This window comes from Gymnogyps californianus, chromosome 2 (assembly GCF_018139145.2).
Source record: "Gymnogyps californianus isolate 813 chromosome 2, ASM1813914v2, whole genome shotgun sequence".
In the NCBI taxonomy this organism is placed as follows: domain Eukaryota; kingdom Metazoa; phylum Chordata; class Aves; order Accipitriformes; family Cathartidae; genus Gymnogyps; species Gymnogyps californianus.
Window position 1 is genome coordinate 92,397,246 of NC_059472.1, and position 14,684 is coordinate 92,411,929.

The 14,684-nt window shown below is 41.3% G+C and overlaps 1 long non-coding RNA gene across 4 annotated transcripts in view; it reads left to right on the forward strand.

Annotated features, from left to right (window-relative positions):
* The window catches only part of LOC127013168 (uncharacterized), a 62,203-nt gene that overhangs the window by 26,840 nt on the left and 20,679 nt on the right, over positions 1–14,684 (forward strand). For 2 of the 4 annotated variants that reach the window (XR_007766052.1, XR_007766053.1), the window contains exons 2-3: positions 10,110–10,236; positions 11,977–12,056. This is a non-coding gene — a long non-coding RNA (uncharacterized LOC127013168). Of the gene's footprint in view, positions 1–8,364; positions 8,487–10,109; positions 10,237–11,976; positions 12,057–13,694; positions 13,989–14,684 lie in introns of those variants that run through there. The other 2 variants (XR_007766055.1, XR_007766054.1) reach the window with 2 other exon arrangements.

The window sequence follows — 14,684 nt, forward strand, 5'->3', positions numbered from 1 at the left end:
ATTGTGTGTGAGCTTATAAGTAGTTGGATGTGAATGCATGCTGGACAGTAACAAGCTTATGATTATGCCTTACATCCTTGGAATGGTAGCTTTCCATTCACTTGAATTCAGACCTTGGATTAGAAATAAGTCTTTAAATGACCTGCACACTGATAATATACAGGCAATTACAGTGATACTTCTTGTCCAGGCTACATAGTCAGGAATATTCAGGTACAAATTTAACAGTGGAGAGACTACCACCTCCTGGCCTTGTAGACAAATAAACAAAAATCATCCAAACTGGGTGGCTCAAGTTAGCTGGGGCCGTATGTAGAGTCCAGACTGCTCTTGATCCAGTGGCATTATTAATAATAATAAAACACAAATGCATTTTTATAGGATGCTTGTATGTGAAAGCCTTTGGGCATTTCACAAAATAGAAGCAAACACAACAGTTATTTTCCATTAAAAACTGCAACATACCCCAGTGGAACTGGAAACTGGCAAGAGAGCAAAAAATACCTACTAAACACCTAACAAAGCACAAAAGATAATCACCCACAATTCATTAGATTTCTATACATGCCAACCCCTCCTGGCCATATTGACATCAGAGGGAGATTTTTCACGACATCAATGGGAGAAAGATCAAGCTCAAAATGAACTGTAGGAGAGGTCTCAGTGAGGGTATACAAACAGCTCAGCTGTGCTTGCGCAGATCGAACTGAAAGATGTATTTCTCAGAGCCAGCTGTAACTGGATTAATGATATTGCTGCCTTTTAGAATTTAAACTGCCTTTTGCTGGAGGATGATGATGAGATGGGAGCCCTCTGTGTTGACATTTAGACCTAGGCCGAAGACTGAGACCTGTATTTGAAATATCTTGTGGTGTAAAGGAATTCTGTACCACCTCTTTATGGTTTTCCTTGATGTTTTGCTCTTTGTACGTATTCTGGCAAACTCTTCTTATCTCAGCCAAAAAGTGATCAAAATAAGCTTTGATTTTTAAGGGAGATTTTTTCAAATCTGCAGAGTTGATAAAAATGCTGGTTTTCCAAAAGGGTTGGCACACTGGAGATGTACCTACTTTTTCAGTTGGATTGAGAGGGAGCTAAACTGCTCAAAAAATGTTGTGCTACTTTTAAAATGTCTGCAATTCTTTGGCTTGTAAATCCTCATTTATGTAAACCACAGACTTTTGTGGTGAAACGGCTCTAACAGAGTTTTTCACCATTGTAATACGCTGTTTCTCTCCCAGTTGTTTTGAGTAAGGATACGGTCTGAATTGCCATGTTATCAAAAAACACCCCCACAAATAGCTTTCACTTCCAGCAATCATAAACTGCATAGTTTTTCCTGTTTTAGCAGACAGTACCTTCACAACATTGCATACTGGATCAGATCAAAGCAAAAACACCATCGCTGCCACGAAATGAAAAGGAACAGGTATCACAAAGCTTGCATTTGTTCAATTCAGGAAGGGACAATAAAGATTCCAAATGAATTGGAGAATAAAAGCATAATCATTAAGAAGGTGGCCTTTGGTGTGGTCACCTCTGTTGAGATTCAGTCTAACAGAACGTTGTTGTTGTCTCTACTTGTTCTGTAATGGCCCCACCCTATTCATTTGTGTAGAAGAATGGATCAAAGTGAGCTTGAAGATAGACAAAGTTTATAAAAACAGAAAACTCATTTTCTCATACGTTCTTTGGTGCCTGAGGCAGAGGTATTGATTGTAAGGCAACCAAAACAAGCTAAGCTATTCTTGCCTTCTATATGCTTGAACACTTGTAATTGTGCAATAGGCAGTGAAACAACCCAGAATGACGCACAAAGTGCAGTACAAATGAGAGACAAAAGGAGCTGAATTGTTTAAATAAGGTAAGACTGTGAAACTGAGATTCAGATGGGATTTCGTCTTGTAGATGCTTCACAGAAAGGGAAAAAAATCATTAACTTGCTGAGTAGTTTTGTCTTAACTGTCAGTTCATATGGCAACTCTATACTGTATAAATAGAAGTGTGTTTGGTTTGTTTTTTTTTTTTTTTTGTAACGTGAAGAGTCAGTGCACTTTGCACAGGCCCATTAACTTGTCTATTATAAAACTGGCTTGTGCTAGATCAGGAGTTAGGATGTTGAGGAGAAAATGAGAAGGGTCTTTTGTAATAGAGTGTGTCTCTTTTGCCCTTCTTAGGGCCCATGTGACTCTCTTAGGCATGACTCTAAGGGCTCAAAGAGGGACTTTGGTGATTTCAGGGACCCTAAAGAAATGGGTTCTCTGCATTGGGTAATTGTATTTCCCATAAGAAGGTGTAATTCAAGGTTGTTTGCAGAATCAGTTGCACTTAAAATTTATAGGACTGATCCAAGATGTATGTATTGCCTGATCCTAACTGATTTTTATGGTTTGCCTCTGTTTGCCTGTACGCCATCTTAACTGTAGCAGCACGTATCTACCGCTCATCTTGTGTCCACAGGACTGGTTTGTGGACAGCCTGTCAGACATGTTTGACAGTCCGCTAACCTCCTTTATGTGTCCAGGCATGCTCAGGTCTATGTGTTTCAGCTGTGTCAGCACGTCTGTGTACTGGTTTGCTGCTTGTATGGTCATGAAGCTGGTTTTGAAGAGGGCTTTGAGGTTGCCCTCTGCGGGGTGCATAGTATACACAGGGTGGACAGATCTGTCCAGAGATGAAAGTGCTTCTCCAGGCATATCTTACTCTGTTTGAGGGAGTGGAATAAGTTCTGCTGGTGTGAGATGCCCTGATACTGGTGTAACTGTATCCTTGCTAGGACTGATCCTCATCCCTGGCTGGTGTACTTCTACTGCTGCTGTTTTACTGGTACGGACCAATAGTAAAGCGACTTGCATTGCTGTGGCAGTGCAGAGGAACCTCAGTGAGGGAATAAATGGTATTTACACCCAACTGAAGGCTTTTGTTTAATCCTAATGCAGCAGAGAGCAGTCAGAGCATAAGGAGGAACTAGGCTCCCAACTTGTGCAAAGAAAGGTTCATTACCAAGCCTCTCCAGCTCATTACCAAGCCTCTCCAGCTGCTCCCTTGGATTCACCTGGACACGTGCTTCTTCAGTAAGATAAATTGTGCTCACTTTCTGATACACTGACTTTGGGGTAAGGGGGAAAAAGAGTCAAATCAGATATGTTCTTTTTTATTTTAATTAAGTCATCTGTATTTGAAGGTGGTGACAACTCAGCTTCAGGCTCCTCTTGTTCATCCCATACTCTGGGAAAAGTTCCAGTCTGATTTTAGCTTTGCTCATAACAGAAAGCTTGTATTGGTTTCCTAGCCTTATAATAAATTGTGAATTCTGTCATCAGCTCTAATGGTATAACGAAATTTCAACAGTTACACAATGTGCAATGTTCTTGTCTTCTAAGGTCCCCAGCTGAATGGCCAGCTACTGCTGGGGAAGGTGAGAGCTCCATACAACACGGAAACTTTCCTTTGGATGAGAGTGGATTTGCTCTTATTGAGAATTCCGAGTATGCCTCAAGGGGTTCTGCCCTGCTCTTTGTTTTCTCTAACAAAGTGAGATCTGCCACGTCAATGCAGATCACTAAGATTTCAAGCCTGGTATCCTGCCTGGAGCTAAATTTAAGGCACTATGGTTCCCAGATGGCTGAAGTCCCACTGGTTCAATCCTCCATACTTCTACCTCTGCTGTAGTTAACTTTGCCAATGCTCTGTCCTGTGCTCTCCCCTCCTCCCTGGTCACTGAATGTGCAAGGAATGCTGGTTCAAACCTTGTGGGGTGTAAGGGGAAGAATATGCAACGTAATTGTTCACGGCTGTGGACATGAGGAACAGCCCTTCCCAAGCTTGTTTTTGGGATTGCTTTACACCCTTGGATAAGAAGCTTAAATTCTCCCTGCAGGTCCTATCCATAGAATGATTGCTCCCTTTCTTAAATCCATCAATAGCATATATCTTCACATCCACGATTGTAGTGAGTACCCTGACAGACTCTGGGGTAAATTATCTATTGCATTTTACTGTCTTGTGTTTCCTAGCCATGTCACTGAATTAATCTTATTCTTGAGTTGTTTAATACAACAGGCTGATCAAATTTTGCTTATTGGTGCTTTTACTAGGGGTTAACAGCATTAGGCACTGTTCTCTCTTCCAGTTTTGTCACCTCGTGGCACCGTGAAAGACAATGTAAAGTTGGCTAATGAAAAATTATTCCTGCATAGATGGATGTAGATATATATACCATTTGTGTGGAGCATCTCAGGAAATACAGAGAAGATAGTCACAGCCTTTACGCTGCAACAGTGCTCAGATGCTGGAGTAGCAGTAACTTTACCAGCTGTTCAACTGACTTAATCCTGTGTTGGGAGTCAAGCCACAAAATTAGATAGCTGCAATGAAAATATAAAGGCCTTTCTCTCCTCTTACCCATATTCTGCAGTTAAGAATCAAAACTATCCTTGTGTTGACTTTTCTTAAAGTTGTTTCTGCATTTCATTGCTGACATTTAATGAAATCCCTTTGGATTTGTGGAAATCATCTAGTCAACACTGCATTACTTCTTATTAGGACAACCAGCAGGTAATACAGATAGATAAAGCATCCAAACTGTAGTGAACTAGATACTTGAAAACATGCTAGGCTTATTTCAGCCTTCAGAGCTTCTACCTGAGGTTATGGGCACCAGGGACAGGATTAAGTCATGATGTGCCATTGTAACAACATTGCCAGGTGTAGGAAATCTTTATTGCCACAAAGATTCATGAGCGTAACACAAATGTCCTTAATCTGAGAAACTGAAGGAGAACCTCTTATTCTGATGGAGATGGCTGTATGCCTGGATGGTCTTAGTGTATAGCCATTCTGTGCCCTTCTCTGGTGATGTATATGCTGTATGTAATACAGTAGTACCTAGAAACATTGAATAGTGTTCTGGATCACATTGTGCTGGATACTGTATAGACAAAAAACCCCCAGAAGGTAATAAATGAAAACCCTGAAGTATCTTTCTGCTGCTGGTTGATAGATTGCTAGAATTCTGGTTTGTCACCTTCCATTTTTATACTTTCCATAGGAGACATTCTGGCAAGATATTCACAGGTTTCTTTTAAAGAAACTTGATCTGTGGAGTTTCTGATGGGAGGTGCAGCTCCTGTTGGATCCTGTCAAATATGTGGGTGCAAAGCACCTTCCGCAGTTAAATCCTTGCTGACTAGGTCTTCTCCATTTCTTCCCTTGCCATCTGGAATGTGCTGTGCATGATGCTCAGTCAGAAAAAAATGCATTTTTTCTATAACACTTGGCAGGGAGCTGGCAACAAGAAACCTTTGTTGCCAGAATCCATGTTCTCTGTGGGGGTGGCTCAGATGGCACTGAATTAACTCAGAGACTTAAAAATGAAAAGTATTTATGATAATTTTTATTGATGGTAAATAACTAATCCTGCCTCTAGGACAACTAATCAAATTAGCTTTAAGAACAGGAAAATGGGCTTTTCTGAGTGGCCCTTTGTTTTTATGAAGACATCCATTTGTCCATTCCACAATAATTCTGCTTCAGCTTACACAATGTCTAGTTCCTAGGAATCAAGACTTTATGACAAAAGGCATATCTTTATTCCGTCTATACAATTTTTTAATTCCTTGGTCAAATTAGATAGGGGATAGAGTCATGGGGTAAAGGACAAAAAGATTTTAGGTGTCTACAGTTTTAATGACTGTCAATAGCTGGTTGGAAAAGAGGGACTCCTATTAATGCCTTATTCCTATTAGAATGCTCTATTCCCTTCTGTTAAAGTGAAGGACTAGCATTAATGATCAATCCCTTACCTAGCCCGAGATCACAACCCACTGACCAGTCAGCACACGTAGCTCCAAATCAGATGCAGCATGCACTATTTCTTGTGCAGGCTAACAGATAAGCACATGGAAGGGAACTGAGGGGTACCGTGATTACAAAGGAAAGTGGTTGCAATCGGGGGATGTAGGGCATACATCTGCAGGAAACTCAGCTTCATCAGTTGCGTTGCTCATAAAACAGCTCATTGACCTTATACCTATTAGTTTCCTAATTCTCCACCCCGTTCTGTGAGGACTCGAAGAACAATAGGGAGAATGTCAACCTAGTGAATCACTGTTGACTATGTCCTCCACATTTTCCTTATTTGGGAAGCCATTTTTGCTCAGGTATGCTGCATATCCACAAAGTGGCTAGGTACTAAGCCCTCAGACACTCAGACAGGTGTCTCAAAAGACATTTAGAAGGCTTACTATAAGGTTCATGAACTAGATTTTTAAATAAGTCTAAAGAATTTAGATGTGGGATTTGGGACCAAATTCCCTTAGGCTTCTTTACTCTCTAAAGGCAAGATATTCAAACAACCTTGACCAAATTAGGATAATTAGAGTCCTTCATCTTACCCCTGCAGCATATCTATTATACTTGTCTAATGAGTGTACTATTCAACCGTGTCAGGGATCTTTGTTAATTTAGTGGGAATAAAGAATTAATCATCAGTATCTCTGCTAAGAAGTTTGTGTTTACCATCAACATGCCCAGTAGATGTGCAGATGTTAACCTGGTGTGAAATTATAGTTAGACATCATCTTGTATTTGGCCAGTTCATTAAGCCATGTCTTATAGGCCTTTGGGACTGCATTTGGCACAGGGTTAGAGATTTCAAGATGTGCTGGTATTTGTTTACTGAATGTGGTTGGGATAACATACCAAAGAGAGAGAAGCATAATTCGTGCTTCAGTTTACTTATATACTTGTATCTTGAGGTGCCCTTTAGGTACAACTATTCTCTCAAGTACCATGAAGCTTCATCTCTCACTGATGTATTTGGTACAAAATCCTGTGTCAGGTGATGCAGTGTTGCCAGACAGCTCTCCCAGTTGAAGACACTGGGTAAGCTGGGATTCCTTTCTTTACTTTTTGATTTACCTAGCAGCTATAAGAGCCTTAAAGCCTGCAGTTCACTGGAGTATCATTTTTGTCTCTTTTTACAGCAAGAGTTGCAGAAGTCGGAGGACTGCTTGTTTTCTTCATTTGTAATTTTTATTCCCATATCCAATCCACACAGCAGGAATACACAGTCAAGTGCCAAATCAGACAAAGCAGTTCCTGCTAGCGTGTGTGCATGTATTATATACAACATGCTTTAAAAAAAGCACAAAACCCAAACCAAAACAAAAAAAAATCCCAGTTCTGTGCTCCATGTTTGTCTTTGGGGAAGTGTATGAATGAATTACATTGTTGACTTTCTACTCAGCTCTTTTTCACTGGATTGTATTTGAAAGGCTTTTTGGAAGAGATACTTCTATTTTGTTTCATTGTTTGTGTCATTCCCCTTTTGTTTGTCTAGTGCTAGTATCTCATCCGGATCCAACAAGAGGCTAATAAACGAATCCTGGCTGTCCTGTGGCAAGAGCTCCAAGATGGGCGAAAGCCAAAGAAGTCTTGGAACTATTAGCAGTGTTTAACAGTGCTTTCAACACCATTTTCAATTGAGAAAGTCAACTGAGTAGATTTATGTGGTGGTTTGTGAGAAATGTTGATAGTTGGTAGTTTGCAACTGAATATACTGATTTTTGTTTCTAGGGGAAAGACACAGAACACCTGACCTAACTGCTTATCTGTGAATATTAGCCCAGGAGGGTATTATATGAAATATAGAGATGTTGTATGGATTTTTCCCCCCCAAAAAGGTGTTTATTCAACAGTGGCACCGTTACTCATAGGTATTGAAGCAGTATTTTGGAACAATATCATCTAAAGGTAGATAATCCATCAGATTAATGAAAAGTTTGAGGTTGTAACACCTCTCTGCTGCTTTGAAATGCCATTTTCCAAGTCATTGGCAGCTGTGCCCTTCGTGCTATTTGGGCTTTAGATGAGCTCCTTCATGTTGCTTTATGTGAAATAAATAAAAGGCTCAGATATTGCCAGCTTTGGGTGGTCAGTTGCATCTGTCATAGGTCTTACCTTCCTCAGGATTAATTTACTAATGTCAGTGGGGTTACAGTGATGTGAGGTGAATGGGTACAAGAGCTGATTCAGGCTTGAGGTGTCCAGAGCACTGATCAGGTAACAAAAAGCATCACTTCAGTTTCAGGAACGACTCGTCTCTCCCCATCTCTTTCTTGCTACTGCCCCATTGACCATTCTTTCATGAAAGATCATTAGGTTTGTAAGACAGTTTGTTTCAGGTGTAACCCCACTGAGCACGATGCAGTTACACCAGAGAGAGACTTGGGACGTTTTTACTGTACTCAGTCACATGGGCGATGTAAAGACAACCTTCCCACGCAGAGTATTTGCACAATGCTTTCCTGGAATTTGAGAGTGAAACACATCTTGCCTGTTGTGCTTCAGGCATTTCACCCAACGAGACGGAGCCCTGCTTGCTCGATCGCATTAGCTGGATTAGACCAGCAGTGACAGTCCTCCAACTGTATCACCGTGAGTTTGTCTTCATCTTGTACCTGTTGACCATCATCCAAGACAAGGTACTGGTCTGGGTGGACTTTTGCTTGGCCCAGATGAACTATTTTTATATTTTTTTGAGCAGCTGGTATGCTTTCGAAAAGAACGTTTGGGGATGTGCCAGGAAAATTGATTTGGAGGTGTTTGAAAAGGATTGTGAAGAAAATTCCTGAAGTGCAGCTACTGCTGATAACTTGTGATGACAGTTAGCACTGAGAAACGTCTCTGTGATCAGCTTTTATGTGGTCCATTAGGCTGAATGGACCTAAGCAGTTTCTCCCCTAGCTATGTCACCCAAGGGTCCTTTTACTGCCTGTTATTATCCCTGGGTTGAACCAGGATGCTGAAGGACCACCGTGTTGCCTGCTTTTGTCCTTACTGCCTGGGATGCTAGAGCTGTTTCCATATAAGCAGGGGGACTCATCCCTTTCCCTCCTTGGGATGTATTCAGAGAAACGGCTTGGAAGCTCCCCAGAGGTTTTGCCTGTTTGCAGTTGAGGTCACATGGGAGCAAACCAATTGCAGGTTATGTGTTGCTGAAATCAGGACTGATCTGCAACATCAACAAGGAGGAAGGCTCTTCAACCTCCCAAGAAGTGGAGGACTACTATTTTTTAATAGACTATTCATCCATAGTTTGAAAGCTGTCACTGATTTATAACATTTTTTTTCATTGCACCTATCCCAAGCTCTGGGCGACCATACCCTGGGGGATTTCTTTTCCACTCTGTTCTCTCCCTGAGTATTTTAAATACATGTCTTCATTCCAAATAATCTTGTAAAGGGAATTTCATCTTCCTGGTTCCTCCTCAAGTCAAGTTCCGCCTTTGTCCTTTTGTAATCAGATGCTGAAACAAAATCTATACAGAGGCTGCTGGGGAACCGTTCAGTTTGAGGCACAGTTGGGAGAAATTAGTGCCCAGAAAAGAAATAAATGGGTCATGAGTCTAGAACACATACAACCCTATTAATATGCTTCAGTTGTTTGAGTTATGTAAAAGCATGTGAGAGAAACGCAATGCAAACTGCTGACAAATGGAGATGACAAATGATGAGTTGTTTATTTATCCAAGACCTGATTTATCTATTTACTTGCTTAATCCTTGTAGAAGATATATTTTGGTGATAAATTCAGACAAAGCTTCCCCAGCTGTCTCCCTTGGTCAGTGTCCAGTGGATTGCCAGTGGTGACCAAAATTTCCCCTTGGCGGTGGGTAAAGTCAGTGGAATGTCAGTCTCCAAGGGGTTGTGGTTTTTTTTATTTTATTTTTTTTGTTCCCCTGCTAGGTCGTGAGTAATGAAAATAGTATAGGTTACTACATTTCAGTGTTTTTAGTTGACCAGGTACATGGGTCCTATTTGTCTGAATAGCCCTCTTGCTAATGTGTGTAGATGGTTTTGTCAGAGAGAACCCCTGTCCCATATATATACTATGCCTTCTCTCTAATAGAGTATCATTTTTGCTTATATAATGCATGCAGTTGCACAATTTATACTGGGCTTCATGCTTCACTTCCTAGCATTCTCATCTTTTTTCTTCCCAGAGAAGCTATGAGTTTGTTTGGTTTTTTTGTTAGTTAGGCTTAAAACTATGAAACTCGTAAGATTCTCTGTTTATACAGGCCTATCTTTGTTTTTGCTTTCAGTTGTAGGGAAAAAACCACAGCTGTAAATACCCATCGCAAACTGCAAAAAGCATAGGAATAGCCCTGCTATCCTGGGATGAGCACCTGCTCTTCATTCCTCTACTTTGAAGTGTTCCAAGGTCTCCAGGTGGGTCATTAAATATGTCACTCAATATGATGAGGTTTAAGCAGATCTGCTTATTGTGATATTTGGACAATCTTTAAACAGAGGGAGGATCCCATTAAAAAAAGTTCTCTGATAAACTAAACATAGCAGGTGTACATATGAGTCTGAGCTGCAGTCTAGAGCTCTGAATGACATTGGTAATGAATATTAACAACTTCATTTGAAAAAATACATTTAATTGCACTCATAATCAGTGGGAGAAGAAAACAGCCCTACCTAATATTTATGAATTAAAGACGCGTGCTGGAAGGATTCATACTACAGCCATGAAAGAAAACACACACAAAAATAAGTAGGGGAAAAGAATAGCAAGTAGTCTTCTTAATACAGGCTGTATTAGAATGGCTAGTGTACAAGAGGGACACATTAACATTGCACTGCTATTTTGTAAGGTCTTAAACCTTGACTTTGCCAGCTGAAAATAATTTTTTTTTTTTTCCTAACACAAAGAATTACGGCAAAAAGTTGGTTTGTATTTTGAGGTAAAATAGAGAAACAAAAATGCTGTAATGTGACTTTAGAATGATACCCCCATGCAGCTAATCCAGGGTAACTCCATATCCTGGCTTTTGTTGCTAGGGCCTGCACGCGTTCTCATCTCCCAGTAGTGCTAGACTGGTGTCCCACATCTCCTCCCTTTCTCCACCACTGCCTGGCTCCTCATTCTGGCCTCTGACCAGCTGGCTGCGAGCTCTCCTCTTCCCTTGCGTTCAGTGTAGCGTATTCCTTCTAGCAGCTAACCTGATTCTGGCCAGGCCTTTTTCTTTACTGGCTTCCAACTCCAGTCTCTGCCCAAATGGTCCCAATCTCCCTTTCTTTCACTCATTTGGTATTTCTTTCTTTCTTTCCTTCCCCTCTAGTTTGGTTTTTTGCCTCTTTTTTTTTTTTTCTTCTTTTCTTCTTCTGTGTTCTTCTCCGAAAGCTGCTTCTTCCATACTGCCTGAGAGTGAGAAAGTGGGCAACTGCTAACATGGGTGATAGAGGATGCCGAGTCAGTTGCAATGCCTAACCCTGGTCCAGAGTAACCAGGAGCCTCAGCTGTGGAGAAGAAAAACCTGTATTTTCCCCCTGTACTTAGGCTGAAGGATTTTCAGTTGTTCCTTGGGGCAGGGGCATGAACAGTCTGAACACAATAGGGCTCCATTGAGTTGGAAGATGCTCGATGAAATTGCACCAGGGATATAATTATTCAGTGTGTTCAGCCAGCAGCTTTGCTAAAAATGCAGGAAAGATAGAAGGCAAAATTAATTATGTAGAGCACAGTAAATCTTCTCTTACTCAACACCTTCATAGCCTATATATGGCTCCCTTTTTAGGATTCAGCGTGGGCTTGTTGTAGAGCTTAATGTCTGAGTTACCCAATCATAATGAGCTACTGTGTGCAACAGCTGAGCATGATAAAGCATTCCTAATGTGTCTACAATGCAAGGTATTTTAATTCCGACATGAGTGTTGCAGGAAGACACGGCACTCTTCCACACCAACACATAGACAGACTTAGGTGGGTGGTAGTGCCGTTGATGGAATAAAACTCCTCACAAGTGGTGAAGTTTTTCTCACTGGGTCCTAAATATAATATCTGAAAAACCTGACTTATATTTGGCTGGCTTTATAAAAGTGCCAGTTCTTGTTTATATTAGAGAATATGTTAAATACATTTTTGTGCCCTTAGTAAAATATGTAATTCTTTGCTTCTTTTAGGGTCTCTCAGTGAAGAAAGTGGTTCTGTTCTGCTTACGAGCTAAGAACTGCAAACTTACAGCATGAGTCAATTCTTCAGAGTAAGTACTAAGGCACCTGCTTAATTTTTGCCATGCAGAGCAGCTGATGTGAGATCAGACTCTTGACTTCAGAACTATTCAGCTGTCTTACCTCATTTTAGCCCCTTTATGTTTGTAAGGATCCTACTTTTACCAGGTGCTTTCTAATTCCCTCTTCTCAGGAAGAGCACACATCTGTAGTACAGATTACCTTCTTTCAGTATCTCCGGGCCGCATCTCTGCTGGCACTCCTTTTGTGTCTTTCTTTTCCTACCCTATTGTTTTCCTTCTGGGTCTCAGGCATTGGAGACAGCCAGAGAAATAGCAGGAAAAATTATTACGGAAGCACAGAATACCTGGGATTGGGACCTCATTCCCCGAGGTGTATAAGCCTAGAATAAAACCAGTTGCTGTTTGGCAGGGTTGGTCTAGCTTATGAAAGGTTTTCCTTCTGTGCTCACCACTGCAATGTCTGTGTGTTAGCAATCTGAAGAAACAGAGAGACAAGACATGGAGGAAGCTCAGGAGCAAAGAACTGACGTAGTTTCCCAAATCATGTGGTTGTGACAAACCAGTTGGGTTGTTTAGACTGAGGCTCGCGGAAGCGAGAACAGAAAGGACGCTGGGAAGAGGAATAGCCACAGATCATTGTCTCTCTGGGTGCAATTGTTGGCACCATCCTTGGCTCTAGGAATGACATTTCCATCTCTTTGCTCTTTGTGCATCTGTTTGTCTTCTTTCACAACCCTCTTCTGCCCAGCCATAAATTTAATGATTGTTCTGGGGAAAGAGATGTATATATTCTTTGGCTTCTGAGCCCCTCAGGTTAGCTCAGGCCTCTGTCCATTGCTTCTGGTTCTCCTTTGCCCTGTGGTAGCACTTCTTGACTAACATGTAAATACCTATACATTTGTAAAGGTCCTATTTCTCTGTTTCACAGTTTATAGTGTACTCTTTGCCAGATGCAAAGGGGATGGTGGTTATCACCCATCGTGGTGTGGGTTGCTGGAGGGAGAGCCTGTGACCCAGGTCACGCAGAATGAAACATGTGCTGCTTTGTACGAGAGAACCCTCCTGGGCAGTGTGAGGCTGAGATTACCACAGGTATATCCCTCAGTGAATTTAATCCTGCGTTCACGAGTTCAGCACTGTTTACATGCGAGGCAAATATGTTCCCTCAGGAGGTGGGGAAAAAAAATCCATGCTTACTGATAAAGAAGTACAAAACAGTGTTAGCACAATGATTTCTGAATCTATTTGGGAGTCCTATCATGCGCTGTTATAATAAGATAGCTGGAAGACAGTAATTTTGCACTTGGTGGAAAAACATATTGTAGAGCTTAATGAAATTTCATCATGCACTTTTAATTGATTTCAGCAAGGGAGACCTTTTCAAAGCAAATATAGCTATTAATCCAATTAGTGTTTCAGCTAATATACTGAAATTATATTTGTATATCAATATATCAGACAAATATTTGTAAGAGATAGGCATTTCAATGACTACTCAGCTGAAATGAACAAATTAACTTCTTTGATTATAAGGCCCTTGTTTCCTACAGCTGTACTTTACAGTTCATTTTCCAGTGTGAATGCTTAAATTAGGCTGCTAAGTCCACAGTTAATCTGAAATAATTGACTTTTCTTTTTTTCTCCAAGTGATCTGGGCAGTTGGACAACTGAGCAATACTGCTTGTTGACTCTGCAGTCTGGTTTTTGTGAGGGCCGTGCTAATGGATCTAAGTCACTGGGTCCATGCAGAGTGTGGCGAGAGCCTTTTGGAATGGGGCGTTGGTTGGCTTGGTACTATTACCCTTTCTGGAAAAGATGAAGCTGAGTGCACAGCATGACATGCTCTGGTACCTTGTTCTTCTGACTGTCCAGCATGTGAACCAAATTCCTTTTTCTCTGAAGCACCCAAGATGGTGTTGGGTGGTGGACATAATTCCTGGATGGAGCCAGGACAAGGCTGTGGCTGAGACCTTCGTGCTCAGAAGCATTCCAGGGTTTGCTGCTTCGGCTATAGTATCATTTTCACCGATCTCAATTGCTACTGGATGGCTTTCAGTGGACAAAAATACAAGGAAAAATAATCATGCACAGCCAGTCGTAGGTCCTCACTTGGTTGTTGTGTTGACCTCTGTGGTGCATACTCAGAGCTTCATTGAGACTGGAATGAGTTTGATTCCATGCCCATTCAAATCTGTGGCAAAGCTCTCAATGGAGTGCAGGATCAGGTACATAGGTCTGGATTCAAGGGAGGACCTATATTCTGCAACTGTCTGCCTTGAACCACCTTGAGTGCAATCCAGACCTTTGGTGTCTGGTGCTTTAGAGCCCTGTATAGTAATTAAGGACAGTTAGACAATTCAGAATGAGATCCAAAACAGCCAGCAGGCTCAAGAAGTGCCAGGTACCATCTAAAAGAAGTACTGAAAACAAGAATATGTCTGAAACCTTACCACTCACTTGGGCTAGGGCACCAGACACAATACTCCAATCAAACATGACTCCATGCACCCACATGATATCCTGAAGAAATAGGTCCAGAGACCTGAAGCCTCTCCTGCTGATGGGTATCCACAGCTTTGGTCTCAAAATGCTGGACAAGAGTCATTCCTCTCTCTTATACAGCTCTTTCAGTCAAAT